This window comes from Ornithorhynchus anatinus, chromosome 1 (assembly GCF_004115215.2).
Source record: "Ornithorhynchus anatinus isolate Pmale09 chromosome 1, mOrnAna1.pri.v4, whole genome shotgun sequence".
Taxonomy (NCBI): domain Eukaryota; kingdom Metazoa; phylum Chordata; class Mammalia; order Monotremata; family Ornithorhynchidae; genus Ornithorhynchus; species Ornithorhynchus anatinus.
Window position 1 is genome coordinate 140710140 of NC_041728.1, and position 22314 is coordinate 140732453.

At 40.7% G+C, this 22314-nt stretch overlaps 1 protein-coding gene across 3 annotated transcripts in view; it reads left to right on the forward strand.

The window, feature by feature from the left end:
- The window catches only part of NAALADL2 (N-acetylated alpha-linked acidic dipeptidase like 2), a 966685-nt gene that overhangs the window by 267360 nt on the left and 677011 nt on the right, over positions 1-22314 (forward strand). The window lies entirely within an intron of this gene.

Genomic DNA, 22314 nt, shown 5'->3' on the forward strand with positions numbered 1-22314 from the left:
CATTGAGGCTTTGAGACACCAATGACTGCCAGGATAACAGCAAGAAAATGTAACCTCAGGATTAATTGCTGGCCCTAGAGATTTATAATGTTGGTCCCACGTGAGGCTCACAGTCTTAATCCCCATTTTACAGATGAGGGAACTGAGGCACAGAGAAGTGAAGTGACTTGTCCACAGTCACACAGCTGACAATTGTCGGATCTGGGATTCGAACCCATGACCTCTGACTCCCAAACCCGTGCTCTTTCCACTGAGCCATGCTGCTTCCCTTGCTGAAGCCCAGTTCCAGCAAAAGTCTATCTGCTACAAATAGGCCTTCCCCAAGAGGCCTTCCCCTATTAAGCTCTCTTTTCCCTGACTCACTCTCCCTTCTGCACCATCTGTGCTCCTCATTCTGTGACCTTTGGACACTTGATTTTCTCACCACCCCCAACCCCACAGCACTTATGTACGTATCTTTAAATTATATATTATAAATTACTTATTTATTCATATTAATATTTGTCTCCCCTTAGACTGTACCCTCATTATGGGCAGGGAAATGTCTGCTACTTCTGTTGTATTGTACTCTCCTAGTGGCTTAGCACAGTGCTCCACACATAGTAAGCACTTAATAATACGATTGATTGATTTTGCTTGTATTACCATAAATGTCACTTTAAAAATGGTTCCTATCTCTGTAAGCAATGAATACTTACAAAAGGAGATTACTTAAGTCAGTATGGCAAAAAGTAATGACTCAAATTTATATGACACACTTTTTTTCCCGAAGTATGTTACTATAATTAACTCCTTTTTATCCTCACAATAAGCAGGCATCTTCATCACTGGAAAAAACCTTCAATCAGCTGTGTTTCTAAATTGCAAGCACTGATGAGATGACTGTAGGCCAGGTCAGAATCCAACATTTCTCCCAGTTGTTGTGTTTGATCCACTTCTTTGGCTATAGTCTGATGTTAGCTAGAATGAAGCAGCAGGGAAGCAGCATGGCCTAGTGGAAAAAGCATAGACCTGGGAGTCAGAAGACCTGGGTTCTAATCCTGACTTTGCCAATTACTCTTCCAATTGCTAGCTATGTGACCTGGGGCGTCTCTGTGCCTCAGTTTCATCAACTGTAAAATGGGCATTCATACCTGTTGTCATTCCCACTTAAGACTGTAAGCCCAATGTGAAACGGAAGCTGTGTCCAGCCTAATTAAGTTGCACCTAACCCAGCATTTAGAACATTGTTTGACACTTAGTATCACTTAACTAGTTCCATCAAACAAATGAACAAGTGACACCTGCAGGAATATTAGAGTGGATAAAGTTAGTTTGTTATCCCCCAGTCTCCTGACAGCAAGAGAAATCCACTGTGTGAACCAAGCCGAACTACTTTGCATGAACCTCTCTGGAGGGGCCCTTCTGCGGTCCACCCTCTGCATATCCACTTATCACCGCCCGCCCGACCTGGCTCAAATGCCCAGCCTCAAAGACTTGCACATTAACGGCATGAATGAGTATCATCCACAGGAGGAGTGATGTTGGTCATTTGCCTTCCCACCTGAACAGTCTACTGCAATGGCTTAACATGCAGTTGTATGTTACATACATTTTGTGTGACCTTGCAAACGAGTCTCTTGTGACATAAAAAATAATCGTCTTTACTTCTGTGCATATTCTGTGATCGGATTGAAGATCCCATAAAAAACTCACTAGATCGGAATCATATTTGGACTCAATTATTTGAAGCTACATGTACACATGCATACACATGCACATGCTCACATGCACACCCCCACACACATACATATTATATACTTTATAGGTGCTCGTATTTAGATGAGTTGAGAGTGTATGTTTCCTCTTTGTTCAGAGACACTTCAGATGATGAAATTCATTGATGAGGTACATGTGTGGCCCAAAAACTCTGATGTGAGACTCACACACCCAACCGCAATGAGTATATATACACAGACTGCCTTTAATTGTATTGTCGAGTTTATTGTTTGCAAAAGACATAAAAGAGTCATGGTGTCTCAACTTTCCCATAAATAAGGATATTGTTCACACTTCATTCTGTTAGCTTATTAATTATAGGTTTCGATGGCTCTTGTAGATTGTGAGTTATTTTTTTAAAGACCCATGTTATAAAAGTGGCAAAGATTAAGGCATGAAAAATTTGTTAGGGTAGTACTCTTCAAAATATGGATAGATTGCTATTCCATAAAACCGTGGATGAATTGGTATCCAATTTTAATTTTCCCCTTGGGCTGAGTGACAAATGGGTTATCAAACAGTTGCGTCAGGCTTCTGTTTTGTCTGAAAACCTTTGCTAATTTAGCTGCTGAGATGTCTTCCCTGTGGATTCAGCAGTGCCAAAAGTAAAAAAAATAAACACAGGAATGTGAACATCTTCATCCATCCATTCATTCAGTCGTATTTATTGAGAGCTGACTGTGTACTAAATGCATGGAAAGCTCAATACAGCAAATAGAGAGAGACAATCCCTGCCCACAGTGGGCTTCTCTCACTATTGCCAGGCCTCCCACCACCTCCTCGGTCATGCCTTCTCTTTGCAAGGATGGTCCCTATGATATCTGTGGTCCTGAACCAGCAGGCGTCACTCCAGGCCTTAGAATAAGATTCTCAGCATACACTTCAGGACCTCATGGCAGGTAAAAGAGGAAAAACAAGGCTTCTGAGATGGCATCTAAGGAGTCAGTGGACAGCTGGAATTTGGGAGTGGGACCTGGACATTTAGTACCTTCCCAGCCTGGCTCCGTTGAGTAGTAGGATCATTGTTCTCCTGGCCACCCTGTCGCTGCACCTCCACCCACCCTCCACTCTCCCATCTTCCGACTGCCCCACTACTGACTCTTCCAGCATACCTCCACTGTCTCTGCCACCCCACCACTGCTTGCCTCACCAACCCTCCACTGCCTCACCCAATAACAAGCGTGGCTCAGTGGAAAAAGCCGGGCTTGGGAGTCAGAGGTCATGGGTTTGTATCCCAGCTCTGCCACTTGTCAGCTGATTGTGGGCAAGTCACTTAACTTCTCTGTGCCTCAGTTACCTCATCTATAAAATGGGGATTAAGACTGTGAGCCTCGTGTGGGACAATCTGATTACCCTGTATCTACCCCAGCTCTTAGAACAGTGCTCTGCACATAGTAAGGGCTTAACAAATACCAACATTATTTATACTATTTTTATTAACCCTCTGCTGCCTCCGCCTCGGCTCCTCACAACAGTTTCCCCCAGCTACATTTCACCCCACTGCCAACCACCGCCTTCCCCACCAACCATCCACTGCAACCCTCCAACTGACTGAGCTCCAATCTATCTTGCTTTTTATGAACCAATCAATTAATAATTCATTCATTCAATCATATTTATTAAGCACTTACCATGAGCAGAGCACTGTACTAAGCTCTTAGAAAGTACAATTCAGCAATAAAGAGAGACAGTATGCCCACACTGGGCTTGCATTCTACAAGGGCGGAGACAGACATCAAAACAAGTAAACAGAGATCAATATAAATAAATAGAATTATAGATATGTACATGTATACATATATACATGAGTGATGTCGGGCAGGAAGAGGGAGGAAGGGCAAAAGGAGCAAATTGAGGTGATGTGGAAGGGAGGAGTTTAAATATGTGGGCGGTGAGAGAGAGATGAGTCAAGGATAATGCCAAAACTCTGGGCTGGTTACACAGGGTTAACGGTGGTCTTGTCTTTAGCAGTAGGAAAATCAGGGGAAGAATTTCTGTCATGTTAAGTTAAAGGTGTTGGTGGGTCATACAATAGAGCTTTCCTGAAGGCAGAAGGAAATGTGAGGCTGGGGAGAAAGAGAGGTGTCAGGGGATGAAATCATCAGTTTAGAGATGATAGTTGAAGATGTGGGAGCGAATGAGTTTTTCAAGGGAGTTGAGTGTAGCTGGAGAGTAGCGGGGGACCCAGAACTGAGCCTTGAGGGACTTCCGCCGTTAGAGGGTGGGAGGTAGACGAAGAGTGAGGAAAAGAGAATGAGAAAGAGAGGTTAGAGACATAAGAGGACAACCAGGAGAGGACAGTGTTGTCATCAAGTTATTTAAATAATATTTCCAGGAGGAAGGGTTGGTCTACAGTGTCGAAGGCAGGAGAAAAATCGAGGAGGATTGGATTGGAGTAAAGGCTATTGGATTTGGCAAGAAGGTCACTGATGACCTTAATGATTTAGAATCAGTGAATACATGTGATTTACCATAATTTCAGATATATAATGTCTTTAAAATAATCATTTTTAAATAGTTTTATTGTTATAGGAAATTCTTGAAAATTGGGTGTATCTAATAGTATAATTAACAGTAGTAAGGAAGCATGAAATTAAAATATTCTTCCTGAAAGAAATTAAGAAGGTTATGTTAGCAGAATAATTATTTTTTAATAGGCATAGGATTGATTCTTGCCAATTTAACAGTTTTTCTCTCTATTTCAAATTTAAGTAGGCTTATAAGATTATTCTAAATTTTATTATTTGGTTTCCATAAATACTTTCTTGCCTGAGAACACTGATCTTTCATATTCATTATAATAAATTGCACATTTGTAATTATGACTAATGTTTACCAAAATAACATATTTCTCAGAATTAAAATGCCCCCAAAACAAAAACAAACCCTTCAGAAGTGTTTACTGAATTCATATTGAATTCTTTGTTCATACAAACACAATCACTCGAACACACACATGCAGTAAAATTCATATTTTCCACTGAAGTTCTTCAGGAGAAAATAATTCTTAACTTGCAAGAATATTTGTTATATTGATACATCTTCTTTGTATATGTTATTTCCCTTATGTCCTAATGTTGTATGATTCATGTCCAGCACATTCTATTGCACTGCACATATAAACAAATGCAATATGAAATTTTAGAGTTGTCATTTTAAACTTCCTATATATTTTCAGATTTCTACTAAATAAGTCAAGTACCTTTTTTGGCACAGCATTATTTCTAGGGGCATTTACCTCAATATCAATCCACAATATTTATTGAGTGTGTAGTAGGTGCAAAGTGCTGTGGTAAGCACTTAATAACCTTTAAATATAATCCAACTACTGAAACAAGTCACTTGTTTATTTTGCATCAAATGCATTTATTTTGAAGTGTTGCATATTCCATGTAATTTTCTTTGTTCCTTATAAGGGACACAGTAGATTGTCATCTATTCCTGAAATATTTCCAATGCTGGAATGTTGCCTTCCAGCCCTGTGGACCTAAAAGCATGTCTATTTCATCACTGTGTGTTGAATTTCTCATTCAAATATAAAACAGACATCAAGGTTTAGTTCTTAAATAATTGATATTAGAGTCTTATTGTGAAAAACTCAAAGTAAAGTCAGGCTTATTTTGCCCCCCATACCTCGTCAGCCTATACAGTTGTGTGATGAAACTTAATGGGCCTGGAAGGACCTTGGTTCTAATTGTGGCTCCTTCTCCTCCCTGTTATGTGACCTTGGTCATGTCACTTAACTTCTCTGTGACTCTACAAAATGAGGATTCAATACCTGTTCTCCCTCCTACATAGACTGTGAGTCCCATGTGGGACTATATTATCTTGTATTTGCCCCAGTGCTTAATAAAGTGTGTGTCACATAGTGAGTGCTTAACAACTACCGTAGTTGTTAGTCTGATGAAAATAAACTATCTTACTGTTTCACAAAATGTTAAATGTTTTATTAAAAATTTAATTTCACAGGGCCCCTCATAAAACTGAGGTTGTAATTTGCATTTGAAGAAAGGTGTAGAACGAAGAATAGATGATCCTATTAATCAATCGATCAATCAATCATATTTATTCAGTGCTTACTGTGTCCCGATCACTGTACTCAGTGCTTGGGAGAATACAATAACAGAGTTGGTAGACATGTTCTCTCCACACAATGAGCTTACAGTCTAGAGGAAGATACAAGAACTTATATAAATGAATGAATATAAATAAATGAATTATAGATATGCTCATAAGTACTATGGACCTGAAGAGGAGTGAGTAAAATATGGAAATCCAAGTGAATATTAGGAAATGGAGGGTAAAAAAACTGGCATATTATATAAAAGGCTTTTCCTAATTTGTGTTCCTGAAATTCACAGATCATATATTCAGAATTGGCAAAAGCCTCATTTTTAAGTAGTGCATCTGTGAATGACCTTTGAAGAAAATTACCAATGTCTTTGTTTAGAGTGATTAGGACATGGATTTCAATGAGCATTTCCTAGTAAATGAAATATATTATTCCAATATCATTGCCATGTTGTCAAAACATGACACTTCATTAAGATAATGTGACCTTTAGAATACTTTTCTGTTCTTTTATTCTGTCTTTGGCATGAATTTGGGGATTAATTCCTGTAGCTCTTCGATAAGATAGAAGTTAATTTAATTGAAGGCTAGATTCATTATTTTCAATTGATCATCAATAATGTTTGTTAAGTGCTTACCGTGGGCAAAGGATTATACTAAGCACTTAGAAGCGTACTAAGCATGTAGAGAAACAGTGTGATCTAATGGATAGAGCATGAGTCTGGCAGTCAGAAGGACCTGGGTTTTACTCTCAACTCTGCACTTGTTTTCTGTGTGATTTTAGGTAGATCACTTAACTTCTCTGACACAGAGAAGTTACCTCATCCATAAAATAAGGGTTAAATTTGTGAGTCCCATGAGGGACAGTGACTGTTTCTAACGTGAATAGCTTGTCTCTACCCCCTTGCTTAGAATAGTGCCTGACACATTGAAAGTGCTTAACAAATACAAAATAGATAGATGATAGATAGATAGATAGATAGATAGATAGATAGATAGATAGATAGATAGATAGATAGATAGATAGATACATGATAGAGATAGATAGATAGATAGATAGATAGATAGATAGATAGATAGATAGATAGATAGATAGATAGATAGATAGATAGATAGATATAAATAGATAGATAGATATAGATATAGATAGATAGATAGATAGATAGATAGATAGATAGATAGATAGATAGATTATAGTACAATGGAGTAGATAGACATGATCCTTGTCCACAAGGTGTTTGAAGTTTTTACTCAGAGACAAACATTGAAATAAATCACAGATAAGAAAAATAGTTGAGTTTGTCTATATTCATAAATGTTCTGGGGCTGGGATGAGTACAAAGAGTACAGGTTCACTCTTCATAATAGTTGATAGCAGAAGGGATGGCAGATGAGAGTTTAAAAGGACTCTTGGAGGAGATATAAATTAATTAGGGCTTTCAAGGTGGGGAGAGTGGTCATCTGTCAGATATGAAGGGGAGGGATTTTCAGATCAGAGGAAGAACATGAGAAAGTAATTGTCAGCAGGACAGATGACTGAAGTACATTAAGAAGTTTGATGTTAGAGGAGTGAAGTGTGTTGGTTGGGTTGTAGTAAGACATTGTTGAGGAAAATTAGGAGGGGGAAATCTTACTGAATGCCCTATAGTCAGGTAAGTATTTCTGTTTGATATGAACAGATGGGAAACTATTGGGGATTTGTGGGACGTGGGGTATGGCGGCTCAACTTTTTTTTAGAAAAATGATCTAGCCAGCAGAGTGAAATATGGACTGGAGAGAGGAGAGACAGGAGGCAGAAATGTCAGACAAGATGCTGTTTTAATAGGTAAGGTGGGATATGATGTTAGTTTGAATCAGTTTGCAAGGAAATGAAGGGGGTGATTTTGTAGATGTTCTGAACTGACAGAATTTAACCACAGACTGAGTGTTCAGGTTAAACGATAAAAATGATTCGAGGATAATGCCATGACTAGAAGCTTGTGAGACCAGTAAGGTAGTGGTCATGTCTGCAGCGATGGGAAAGTCAAGGGGAATATAAGGTTTGGGTGGGAAGATGCAGTTCTGTTTTGGACATATTGAGTTTTCTGTGTTGATAGGTCATTCAAATATAACTGTCCTGAGCTCAGCAGGAAATATGAGACTGCAGAGAAAGACAGAGGTCAGGATTATAGAGGCAGATTTGGTAATCATCTGTGTAGAGATGGTAGTAGAAACCATGAGAGTACATTAGCTCTCCAAGATAGGGGTGGTAGATATTAATAATAATGATCATGTTGGCATTTGTTAATTGCCTACTATATGCAAAACACTGTTCTAAGCGCTGGGGAAGATACAAGGTAATCAGGTTGTCCCACATGGGGCTCACTGTCTTAATCCCCATTTTACAGATGAGGTAACTGAGGCCCAGAGAAGTTAAGTGATTTGCCCAAAGTCATACAGCTGGCAAGTGGCGGATCTGGGATTTGAACCCATGATCTCTGACTCCCAAGTCCATTCTCTTTCCACTGAGCCACACTGCTTCTCTAGATGGAGAATAGGAAGGAACCCAGAACTAACTGAACATAGAGGGACTCCCACACTTAGTAGGTAGAAGGCTGAGAAGCAGCCTACAAAAGAGACTAAGAGGGAACAGTTATAGAGATAGGAAGAGAACCAAAAGAGGACAGTTTCAGGAAAGCCAAGGTTAGTTAATATTTCCATGTGAAGGGGTGGTCCACAGTGTCAGAGGAACCTGAAAGAACAAGAAGGATGAAGATAGAGTAATGGAGTAGAAGCCACTGGACTTGGCAAAAAGAAGGTCATTTGTTGATTTTAAATGGAATTCATGGATTGAAGTGGACAGATACCAAATTGCAGAGGGTTGAGGAAATAATAATATTAATAATGTTGGTATTTGTTAAGCGCTTACTATGTGCAGAGTGCTGTTCTAAGCACTGGGGTAGATACAGGGTAATCAGGTTGTCCCACGTGAGGCTCACAATTTTCATCCCCATTTTACAGATGAGGTCACTGAGGCCCAGAGAAGTTAAGTGACTTGCCCAAAGTGACACAGCTGACATGTGGCCGAGCTGGGATTCGAACCTATGACCTCTGACTTCCAAGCCCGTGCTCTTTCCCCTGAGCCGCTCTGGAAAGAATTGAAGAGAACATGGAGGCAATGATTGTAAACTACTCAGGTGAAGAGTTAGGAAAGCAGTGGTAGGAGCGAGTTGGAGTGATGGTAGGAGCAAGTTGGAGTGACAACTGTAGGTTGCCATGGGATCAAAGGAACTATCCATTATTCTTTTACCTCTAAAATGGAGCAAAAAATAAATGATGTATTATCTTGGCACATCTTTTGATGATTCTGTTAAGATTTGAAATAAAAAATGGGGAAAAATATATACTCTTCCCTTTGTAGGGATAAATAAGGAAGAGAGAAAGTATTTATGGAACAAAGAGCAATAGCCTTTCTTTGTGCAGTCCATTTATAAGAAAACCTAAATGTTTAGAAAATATTTTCTTTTGGTTGCTGGTGATAGTGGAGAAATGTGTTTATCACTGCATCTGCTAAACTAACCTAAAACTACTCTGGCTCTGGAAGAAATCCTCACATTGTTTGCAGGGAATCATCCTCCTACCCACAGTTGTTCTCTTTGAAAAGTGAACATTTGTAGTTTAATACAATGCCAGAATAGAAGAAGTAGTGAATGTGTGTTAGCCTAGAAAACACGGTACTTCTCAACAGCCCATGTCTGTGTCATCTGATATATAGCACAGGACTTGATTCTCACAATCAAGGCTTTTTATTTGAGGAACTGAAAAGCTTTCACAGTGTCTGGTGCCAAAAATTATTTCATTGTTTTGGATGGACAAAATAAGCATAGTGGAGATACCGAAGTGTGTATACCATATTTATTGTCAACTATGTTACTACCACTCTTCGGGGGATGTATTTGAAATGAAATTTTCCTGTTTGTCCCCAAGAACACCATGAAATTAAAAATTTGAATTCTGATACTTGGAATTGTAACCAAGTTTCTCACTGGAAGATTTTATTTCCAATTACACCCCAAATTTTAAATAATTTTAAAAGGTGTTTTCCAATTGACCCTGTTCTTTGTAAAATGTGTGGGTGATTTCCATACAGAGCTCCATTACTCATATAATCTCCTGGATTCCAATAAATGACCTCAACCTGATTTATCTTTATATGTATCTATTGAGATAAGAAAGTACTGGTTCTGTCAAAATGCATTTGCTTGTTTCCCAAACTTCTTTTTATGGATTAACTTTGCTCCTGTATCTATTATTCATTTCTCCTATATGTATTATCTTTTAGGACTTATTTTTTATTTCACATGTCTAAGATTTATGATGTTTCTTTTTGAATAAGATAAAGAGATCAAGATTCCTTAAATCTTCACTGGAGGAGAGCAGCAGGTGTAATATGGAGCTTCCTTTGCCCTTTTTTTTAGTAATTAAAGCTCCTCTCCTGAATTATCTATTTTAATAACTTAGAATGCACTTGGTGAAATACTGAACATAAAACTTGGCATGTTTCCAATTCTTTTTCCTGTCTCCTACTAGAGAGCACAGAAGACGAGGAGGATAGTGGTCTGTGTGCCATGGATACTCAATAAATCTGGGTTGACTGACTAACAGCAAACTGATCTGATGAACTTGGTCATGAAAGATGTCCGAGGGTTGATGATCCTTAGTTAGTTGGGAGACATTTGAATTTCTCCAACATATTTTTCACTTAGTGTTTGTTTTTATTGGTGTCCATTTATTTCTGGCTTCCATCAACAGAAGTCCAGATGCTTCTTTTTGGACCTTCATTTTAACCTAAAAGAACAAGTGTTAAAGGCTCTCCGGGTAAAAATAAAATAGCCAAACAGTACAACTTTTAGCTCGTGAAATTTACCCAGTGAGATAGGAGGGCTCTCTGTTCTTCTCCTGACTTCTTTCACTACTCTTACCCTGTTGAGAGCTTACATTCCCCCCTTTATTTGGGACACAGATTGTTGGCTGCCAAGTACACTCATTAGCATTCCCCTCCAGGAGCTCTTGCTGTGTAATTAGGCTGTCTGCAGGATTCTACTAGCTAGAGCCTCAGGTGGCTGTAAAACAAATACCTCATCCATACATTCAGGTGTCAAGGTCACCACTATACCCAGATAGCCAATATCTGATGAGGAATCTATTTTATTTGATTATGTTAAACAGAATTCTCCATAATTTAACGTCTAAATGAGGTTTCCATGGTAATATAAATCTAAACTATAATCCACTGCACCTCAGAGCAGAGATTGTTGTCGTGAGAGGCAGCTTTTGATGGGGTTTAAACGCTGGATTGTCAAACCTGTGTACAGTTCATTTTCCCTGTCAAAATTAGTCGATACTCTTCTTAGGGACCTATTCAAACCCAATACTGAAACCACTAGATATGCAATAATTAAATGCAGCTGATTAATTAAAGTCACCAAATGGAGATTGCTAAAAGCATTAGGAGTCTAGGAATATTGATTTAAGAACAAAAAATGGTCTCCTAATCTAATGCCAAATAGAGGAGGTAGCAAAACAAGAGCACTGTCAACCACTGTTAAATGCCATGATACAAGGAGATGTAGAATGAACAGCCAACAGTTTTCAGTGCCTTGTATATATTAAGTGCTCAATAAATACTAGTGATTGATTGAAGAGAACAATGAAGAATGGATCTGAAGAGCAAGAAGATTTCAGAGATGATGACCAGTTCAATAGATTCTCTAGCGAGGGCAGATCAAGCAAGAGTTGATTGATCAGGGGCTCAATTCTCTTCTTTACCCCATCCAATCTGGCTTCCGCCTGCTTAACTCCGCAGAAACTGCTCTCTCAAAGGTCACCATGATTTTCTTCTTGCCAAATCCAATGGCCCGTACTCCATTCAGCTCAGTCTCGGAAGGCCTGTTGGAGGAGGTGAGTTTTAAGTAGGGTTTTGAAGGGGGGAAGAGAATTAGTTTGGCGGAGGTGAGGAGGGAGGGCGTTCCAGGACCGCGGGAGGACGTGGCCCAGGGGTCGACGGCGGGATAGGTGAGACCGAGGGACGGTGAGGAGGTGGGCGGCAGAGGAGCAAAGCGTGTGGGGTGGGCGGTAAAAAGAGAGAAGGGAGGAGAGATAGGAGGGGGCAAGGGGATGGGGAGTCTTGACGCCTAGAGTGAGGAGTTTTTGTTTGGAGCGGAGGTTGATAGGCAACCACTGGAGGTGTTTAAGAAGGGGAGTGACATGCCCAGATCGTTTCTGCAGGAAGATGAGCCGGGCAGCGGAGTGAAGAATAGACTGGAGCGGGGAGAGAGAGGAGGAAGGGAGATCAGAGAGAAGGCTGACACAGTAGTCTAGCAGGGATGTAACAAGAGCCTGTAGCAGTAAGGTAGCCGTTTGGGTGGTTATCAACTATCATCCCAAATCTACATCTCCAGCCCTGACCCCTCCCCTTCTCTGCCGACTACCATTTTTACCGTTTTCAAAGCTTTTCTGAAGAGACATCCTTGTAGAACTTCCCTGATTAATCTCTTATTTCTGATACTATTTCTGCCGCTTACTACCTGTTGTAGCATTTCCACTTCACTTGAATACCTAGATTACTCACACACAAAGACACCCCATGTTAATTAACTCTACTATTGTAATTTCCCAAGCACTTAGTTCACACTTTGTCCATATCACTAAATACCATTGTTTGACAGACTAGTGTAAAGGACAATTCTTTCCCCAGTTGGGTAATTAATATTAGTGACTCCTCCCATTGTAGGGTTGAATCTTCCTCTGGTGTAATACATTAGTGTAGACTGTGATTGCACGAGTTAATTGGACTGGGAGAGGGAGGAGCCCAACAGTCTAGAATTGAATGTACAAGTAATTGTGTTAGAACCTGTTTCAATTTTGCCTAACAGGAAATGAATGCCCAAATAATTATTTTCTGGCCAGTGGCCTAAGTATTCGGCAGATGATTTCACCTTCTGGCCACAAAACAATTATTCCATAGGGCTTGTAAACCATGCACAGATTTTCAAGACAGTTGAGAAATTCACCAGTCAATTTGTTCTATAGATTTAGCCTGAAAGTGCCCTGTGTGGTGAAAGTGGCTCAATAATTTGAATACAAAAGAGCCATCCCAGTATCTTTTTTAAAGTTCATTAATTTTATTCCAACTTATAAATTATTAGAACTTAAATGCAAATTATTAAACCATTGAAATGACTAGATGAAACCTATCCCCTTGTTATTTCAGTTGAGCTTTATAGCACATTAGGAGAAATGCCTATGGTGTGGGAATAATTAAAAATTCATTTCATAACCACTGGACTCATATTTAAAGTTGTCTAAACTGCTGAGACTTCTTATATTAAAATATTGCCATAGTTCACTAATGAAGCAAAGCCAACAGCTTTTACAACATATGGTCTGCTTCTAATAATGGACATGAATGTATTCTCAACATCTTCCCTGTACAACTAATTCTCTTGAAGAAACAGTATTCTCCTGTGTGTTTGACTCTCATTCCTACAATTGTTGGACCATGAGAAAGGTCTGTGAGAGTTATGCATCAGATAATTCATATTAAAACCAATTGGATTTTAAGATCATGGGCACAGTGTTAGTTATTGAACCAAATTCTCCTAGTGCTTAAATTACTCCTTCAATTTCTTTTTAAAATTCATGACTCCCTTGAGATCATAGATTCCTTGTTTAGTGTGTTGTTTCAGTGAAACACAGAGTAGTCCCTTAGTGTCCTGAAAAAATAAATGTGCTTCATTCATTCATTAATTTATTCATTCATTCATTCATTCAATCATATTTATTGAACGCTTACTGTGTGCAGGGCACTTGGAAAGTACGGTTCGGCAACAGATAGAGACCATCCCTACCCACCAACGGGCTCACAGTCTAGAAGTATCTTATTATCACAGAATATACTTAGTTTCATTCTCAATTGTTTGAAGTCGCTTGGGTAATGTTTCTAAAATATTATCATTAGATATTATGGGCTTCTGTATGTCAAATTTTGGAAGCACAATGGGCTTATCATTTGCTTCACAGGTGATAGCTTGTAAATGAAGGCTAATTTTTGCTACTATAAAACTGAAAGTGCATGATTGTATGATACCTGCATATCTAGCAAACTGATCAATTACATTAAGTGCCAACAAAATACAGTGTACAACAGTAAATTATTGGAAGAATATGAAACAAGTAAAAACCATATTGCCTGTCCTCAAGTAGTTTACAATCTCATGGGGCAGCTAGACAAAAAAAAATTATAAAAAGTAAGAACCAGAGGAAAGAACAAAGATATTTAAAAAGTAGTACAGACATCACCTATGTACTTGAGTCTTTACTTCTTAAGCACTTTGATACTCCTCCAAACCCTAACTCCATAGCAGCTGTGTACATATCCCTGTTATCTGCCACTTCCCCTATCTGTAATGTGTTTTAATATCTGTCTTCCCCAACTTTTTCCAAACAACTGATGGTATTTATCGAGAACTCACTATGTTCAGGGCACTGAATTAAGGTTCTTGGAGGAGCACAATAGATTTGGAAGACATGATACCTACCCTCAAGGAAACTACCAATTCTATCACTTTGTCCTCTCGCAAGTGCTTAGTTCACATATAAGCTCTCAATAAATACCATCAATTAATTGGAGAAAGCCAGTATAAGTTGGGGATTGGAGAAATGTAGGAAAGTACTATCAGAATTTCAGTTAGTTGAATAGCAAAGTGGAATGATAATGAAGAGTCAAGTTTAGCTCCAAGAACCTAGGCTTCTGAGAGGTTTTTGTGAGAGAAAGAGGAACTCTACAATTTATTGAGGGCAAGAAGAAAAGTAGCAGTTAGGCTTATTCATGAATGACTCATGAGATCTTTTAGTTTGAAAATTGGCTTATTCCAGGCTTTCAGACAGATGCAGTCTTAGTGCAGGCCATGTCCACTTTTATATTCTACTCTGACCATGGGACTCATTGTCAAAGACTGCATTGATGACTCAGTTTCATGTGTTTTCTGCTGTCCTTGGAAATTCTCCCAAAGCTGTCTGCCAGGAAAGTAATGGGTAACACACTGGGGATTGCTGTCAGGATATGACTATTTGAACAAGAAAGCTAATATTTGTGTTTCATGTAATTATTGTACAACCAAGCAAGTGGAAGCGGGAGAGTGCTTTATTAGCCTCAGAAGGGTAAATTGAAGAATAGAGCAGTGGTGTCAAAAAGCCAACTTTGGAGATTAAATTTTTACTGCTAATGTAGAATTTTGGTCTGGGGAACTTTTGCTTTGATTGGATTATTTTCTTTTTTTTTCTTTTTCTTTTTTTGTGTTAGTGGGTTGTAGACACCAGAAGTGTAGAAATAAATGCTCTTAACTTATTATGGGATGTGAATCAATATGTAGGTGTGGAGAAACTGAGAATAAAGTCTAAGAATGTGATAGGAAAGTAATTAGCGGTGATAATAGTAGTAGCCACCCTGCTCACAAGGAGCTTAAACTCTGATATAAGAAACAAACATAAAAATATTAAAACTAGAGTAGGAAAATTTAAAATATATGCATATATATTTGCATATATACATATATATACATATATATTATATATATATAGTATCTATATATACTATATATCTCTATCTATCTGACCATACGCTAAGGACTTTAGTAATCAGCTTTGTAAAGACAGAGTAAAATATGCCCTCTTAAATACTTACACATTATTACATTTACACAGGGCTCTGCAAACAGTGTGTGCTCAATAAATACTATTGATTTAACTGTTGTTTTTTAGTAATCTTTTATGAAGTACCAATTACACCTATTACCAAAATAATTCTGAATGCATGAGATTTGAAACATATGATCTAACTCATTTTAGTAGTCTAACAATATACTACAATTATAAAGTGACTTTAATGACCATGTCAGGCTGTCCTTTTCATTGTATGTTCTATATTGTTTTGGTAAAGAATAATTTGTAGTCAGTAGTTTTACTTTATATGAATATTTTTTGTTTGAAGCTTTAGGTTTGTGTATTTCATTGTAAGCAGAATACTTTAATAATGAATGAAGCATGTGGTTTGGGGTGTATTACAAAATGTTCTTTGTTAATCTAATTTTAATCACTGCCAACAGTATTTCATAGTCATTGGCAGTAAAGCCTAATAGATCATATGTAAAATTTTATGCCAAAATAATGTGTGGCTAGATTATTGCACAAATAAATTGGATTATATAGAAATGAGCAGTTAATTTCCCAAGTGAAGTTGGAGTGTATTTATTTCTGATATCTGCCAATAACTGAAAATATAATGAATAAAGGAGTGAAACTCACTAAGAATAGTTCTAGAAGTAGATGTGGACAAAGAGGGTTTAGATTTAAAATTTTAAAGAAAGAATTAAAAATTAAAATTAAAAACTTAACAATTCACACTTCAAAGCATTTAAATCATTTAAAAATGAATACTATAAAGAAAGATGATTGAAAAAGAAAATATTGGTGAATAATTAATCATACAGAGATATTTACAGTAGTTATCTCTAAAGAAATTATACATGATCATATGCATAGATGATTTACTCATAGAAGATGCATAGTTAGTCAGTATCTATTATAGTCCCATGATAATTGGCAGATGGTGGTATTTAACAGTAAATGATAGCACATTATGACTGCAATTAAAACATTGACTTAAGATTTTAAATTTTAATAGCTCTCAGTGGATTGAGTGAAAAGTGAATTAAAAGTTCACTGAGCTCTCTTCTTGGGAAAAATATTTTCAGACAATATGGAATGGATTAAGGTCTGATTTTTGATACTTTTTTTCCAAATAAAAAATCTAGCACAAAATATTGATGTGCAATGTTTCCAAGTAGTAATTTTTTTAAAGTACAAAGAACATTCATTTGTATACTGTGTTTAACATTTAAAGCTACAAATGGGTAATCCAATTTAGAAAAAGCATTTGGGCAGTTTGAAGTTTCTAGATCAAAGTGACCTTTACTGATGGTTCTGTTTTATGTTACTTTATCAGAAACAGAAACCAAAGCAGAAAACTGAAACTATATATGCAGTGAAATTAAGCACAATAACGTCAAAACTCAGGATATTGTATGGTCCTTAAACTTTGGCATGAAAACATGACCATCAAATACAAATGTAGTAGGAAACATCACTGATGTTGAATTTTGCTAGGGAGTCCATCTGTGGCTGAAAAGGCCAATAGGGTATACACACAGTTCTTATCATACTGGGCACACAATCAGAGAAGCAGCGTGGCTCAGTGGAAAGAACCTGGGCTTGGGAGTCAGAGGTCATGGGTTCAAATGCTGGCTCTGCCACTTGTCAGCTGGGTGACTGTGGGCAAGTCACTTCACTTCTCTGGCCCTCAGTTCCCTCATCTGTAAAAGGGGGATGAAGACTGTGAGCCTCCCATGGGACAACCCGATTACCTTGTATCTCCCCCAGCGCTTAGAACAGTGCTCTGCACATTGTAAGCGCTTAACAAATACCAACATTATTATTATTAGTTGTTGTATTTTTGTGTTTAAAGTTCCAGTGCCTGGCACTTTTTTTTTTTTCTTTTACCTCTTTGAAGATCTGAGTTCTAATTTGACCCTACAACTTGACCCTTGTGCAGGTTGTTAACTTCTCTGTGCCTTAGTTTGCTCATCTGTAAAATAGGGGTTAAATGACTTTTCTCCTGTTCTCCTTCCCCCTTAGACTGTGAAACCTATGTGGCACAAGGACTGTGCCTGACCTGATTTTTTTTTTTTAATGCCATTGTGTTAAATGCTTTCTGGTTGCCACCAAGAACTGTACTAAAAGTTGGGATAATTTCAATATAATTGTAGATAAGAAGAGAGGAAACCTATATTGGCCAATAGAAAAAGCTTCCCATTCATTATATTTCAGAGAAAGAAGGGCTATTCTTTCTGGGAGAAGAATTAAGCTCCCAGAATTATTTTGCAGGGGCAGATCCAAAGCTTACCCTCGCCCTTTTTAATAATAATAATAATAATAATGATGATGATCGTATTTGTAAAGTGCTTACTATGTGCCAAGAACTATTTTAAGCTCTGGGGTAGATACAAGGTAATCAGTTGTCCAATGTGGGGCTTACAGACTTAATACCCATTTTATAGATGAGGTAACTGAGACACAGAGAGAAGTTAAGTGGCTTGCCCAAGGTTACAAAGCAGACAAATAGTGGGAGCCGGGATTGGAACCCATTTCCTCTGACTCCTAGATCGTGCTTTTTCCATGTCATGCTGGCTCTCTTTTTGAAAGGGGCCTTGATCTGGCCAAGGGCAGTATCTCCTGAGTTTTTATTCCTGCCCTCGTGACAAAAAGGCAAGAAGCCCTCTTACCACCAACTGAAATTTGAAGAAAGTTAAGTAAGAGAAATAATAATAATAAATTAATAATGGTATTTATTAAGCACTTACTATGTGCCAGGCACTGTACTAAGCACTGGGATAGATACAAGCCAATCGAGTTGGTCACAGTCCCTGCTCCATGTGAAGCTCACAGTCTCGATCTCCATTTTACAGATGAGGTGACTGAGGCACAGAGAAGTGAAGCGACTTGTCCAAGTTAAGGTCACACAGCAGAGCCAGGATTAGAATCCATGACCTTCTGACTCTTAGGCCCATGCTCTGTACACTGCACCATGCTACTTAATCATGAAGGGGATGGAAGCCAGATTGGAAAGGGTGAAGGAGAATATTGGAGGAGATGAATTTGAGGCAGCAGGTGTAGACAACTCCTTTCCCACCGCTACCCCTCATCACCCTCTCCCCGTCCAGGGCCCCGCCACCTCCTTCCCATCCAAACCCTCCCGTCCCGCCGCTCTCCCCCCCTCCCCGCCTTGCACCCACAGCTACTTTCAAGTGTGGCCTCTGGAACCCCTGCTCCATTACAGGCAAACTACCTTTCGTCCATGACCTTTTCCTCTCCCGCTCTCTCCTCCTCCTCGCCCTTTCGGAAACGTGGCTCACTCCCGAAGACACGGTCTCTGCCGCCGCTCTCTCCACCGGAGGCCTCTCCTTCTCCCACTCCCCCAGACTCACCGGTAAGGGAGGAGGTGTCGGTTTCCTCGTCTCACCCCGTTGCCGCTTCCGCACTATCCCTCCTCCCCCCTCCCTCTCCTTCCCCTCCTTCGAAGCCCATATCATTCGCCTCTACCACCCCCTCCAGATACTTGTCTCTGTCATCTACCGCCCCCCTGGTCCCATCTCCGACTTCTTCAACCACCTAGACCCCTTTCTCACCTTCCTTCTCTCCTTCTGTCTGCCCACTCTGATCCTCGGAGACTTCCACGTCCATATGGATGTACCCGATGACTCCTCTGACTCCTGCCTGCTATCCCTCCTCGACTCTGCCGACCTCCTGCTCCACCATACCATGCCCACTCAGCGACTCGGTCACACCCTCGATCTCGTCATCTCCTACCGCTGCACTATCTCCTCCCTCACCAACTCTGAAATCCCTCTCTTTGACCATAACCTTCTCACCTGCCTCATCTCTCACACTCCCTACCCCTGCAAATCTTTGCTACTGCCCCACAGAGACCTCCGCTCTCTCGATCCCATCCATCTTTCCAAAAGCATCTCTCCTCACCTTGCCGCCCTGTCCTCACTTCCCACTCTCGATGATCAGATCTCCACTCTCAACTCCACCCTCTCTACTCATCTCGACTCTCTCACCCCCCTTTCCCTCCGCCGCTCTCGCTCCACTAACCCACAGCCCTGGGTCACCTCCTCTTTCCTCCTCCTACGCTCCTATGCTCGAGCTGCCGAGCGCTGCTGGCGAAAGTCCAAGCACCAAGCCGACCTCACACACTTCAAATTTATCCTTTCCTGCCTTAACTCTGCCCTCTCCTCCGCCAGGCAAAACCTCTTCTCCTCCCTCATCGACACCCATGCCCCACACCCCCGCCGATTGTTCCGGACCTTTAACTCTCTCCTTAGGCCCCCTGTTCCACCCCCTCCCCCATCTCTCACCCCCAATGATCTGGCCACCTACTTCATCACAAAAATCAACACAATCAGGTCTGAGCTCCCCAAAGTCACCCCTCCGCCTCCCCCCCCCCCAACCCTCTCCCTTACTTTTCCATCCTTCCCTGCAGTATCCTCAGAGGAGATCTCCTCCCTCCTCGCAAGTGCCACCCCCTCCACCTGCGCCTCGGACCCCATTCCCTCTCACCTTATTAAAACCATCGCCCCTGCCCTCCTCCCTTCTTTAACTTCTATTTTTAACCACTCAATCTCCAATGACTCCTTCCCCTCTCCGTTCAAACATGCCCACGTCTCCCCCATCCTAAAAAAACCCACTCTTGACCCCACTTCCCCCTCCAGATATCGCCCTATCTCCCTACTACCCTTCCTTTCCAAAATCCTAGAATGAGTCGTCTCAATCGCTGCTTAGAATTCCTTAACTCCCATTCTCTCCTGGACCCCCTCCAATCTGGCTTCCGTCCCCTCCACTCTACCGAGACTGCTCTCTCTAAGGTCACCTATGACCTCCTTCTTGCCAGATCCAATGGCTCCTACTCCATTCTGATCCTCCTTGACCTCTCTGCTACCTTTGACACTGTCGACCATCCCCTCCTCCTCCATACCTTATCTCACCTTGGCTTCACGGACTCCATCCTCTCCCGGTTCTCCTCTTACCTCTCTGGCCGATCATTCTCGGTCTCCTTCGCTGGAGCCTCCTCCCCCTCCCATCCTTTAACTGTTGGAGTTCCTCAAGGGTCAGTTCTTGGCCCTCTTCTGTTCTCCATTTACACTCACTCCCTCGGTGAACTCATTCGCTCTCACGGCTTTGGCTACCATCTCTACGCAGATGACACGCAGATCTACATCTCCGCCCCTGTCCTCTCCCCCTCCCTTCAGGCTCGCATCTCCTCCTGCCTCCAGGATGTCTCCACCTGGATGTCAGCCCGCCACCTCAAACTCAACATGAGCAAGACTGAGCTCCTCATCTTCCCTCCCAAACCCGGTCCTCTCCCAGACTTCCCTATCACGGTTGATGGCATGACCATCCTTCCCGTCTCTCAGGCCCGCAATCTCGGTGTCATCCTTGACTCGTCTCTCTCGTTCACCCCACACATCCTATCCGTTACCTAGACCTGCCGGTTTCACCTTTACAATATCGCCAAGATCCGCCCTTTCCTCTCCACCCAAATGGCTACCTTACTGCTACAGGCTCTTATTATATCCCGGCTAGACTACTGTGTCAGCCTTCTCTCTGATCTCCCTGCCTCCTCTCTCGCCCCGCTCCAATCTATTCTTCACTCCGCTGCCCGGCTCATCTTCCTGCAGAAACGATCTGGGCATGTCACTCCCCTTCTTAAACACCTCCAGTGGTTACCTATCAACCTCCGCTCAAAACAAAAACTCCTCACTCTAGGCTTCAAGGCTCTCCATCACCTTGCCCCTTCCTACCTCGCCTCCCTTCTCTCTTTCTACTGCCCAACCCACACGCTCCGCTCCTCTGCCGCCCACCTCCTCACCGTCCCTCGGTCTTGCCTATCCCACCATCGACCCCTGGGCCACGTCTTCCCGCGGTCCTGGAACGCCCTCCCTCCTCACCTCTGCCAAACTAATTCTCTTGCCCTCTTCAAAACCCTACTTAAAACTCACCTCCTCCAAGAGGCCTTCCCAGACTGAGCTCCCCTTCTCCCTCTACTCACTCTACCGCCCCCCCTTCACCTCTCCACAACTTAACCCTCTTTTCCCCCCATTTCCCTCTGCTCCTCCCCCTCTCTCTTCCCATCCCCTCAGCACTGTACTTGTCTGCTCAACTGTATATATTTTCATTACCCTATTTATTTTGTTAATGAAATGTACATCGCCTTGATTCTATTTAGTTGCCATTGTTTTTACGAGATGTTCTTCCCCTTGACTCTATTTATTGCCATTGTTCTTGTCTGCCTGTCTCCCCCGATTAGACTGTAACCCCGTCAAACGGCAGGGACTGTCTCTATCTGTTGCCGACTTGTTCATTCCAAGCGCTTAGTACAGTGCTCTGCACATAGTAAGTGCTCAATAAATACTATTGAATGAATGAAATACTATTGAATGAACACTCCCTTCTGAGTCCCTCTTGAACTTGGGTTTGCTCCCTTTATTCACCTCTGCCTTAACTCCACAGCACTTCTCTAGAAAACCTTTATTTATTTATTTATTTATTTATTTATTTATTTATTTATTTATTTATTTATTTATTTATTTATATTAATGTCTGTCTTCCTCTCTAGACTGTAGGCTTGTTTTGAGCAGGGAATGTGTTCATCAACTCTGCTTTGTAGACTTCTAGAAGCATTGCACACAGTAAGCACTCTGTGCCAAGCCCTGGTCTAAGCACTGGGGTAGATACAGGACAAACTTGGGGGCCACATTCTAAGTAGGAGCAAGAACAGGAATTGAATCCCTGTTTTACGCCTTAGTGACTGAAAAACAGAGAAGTTAA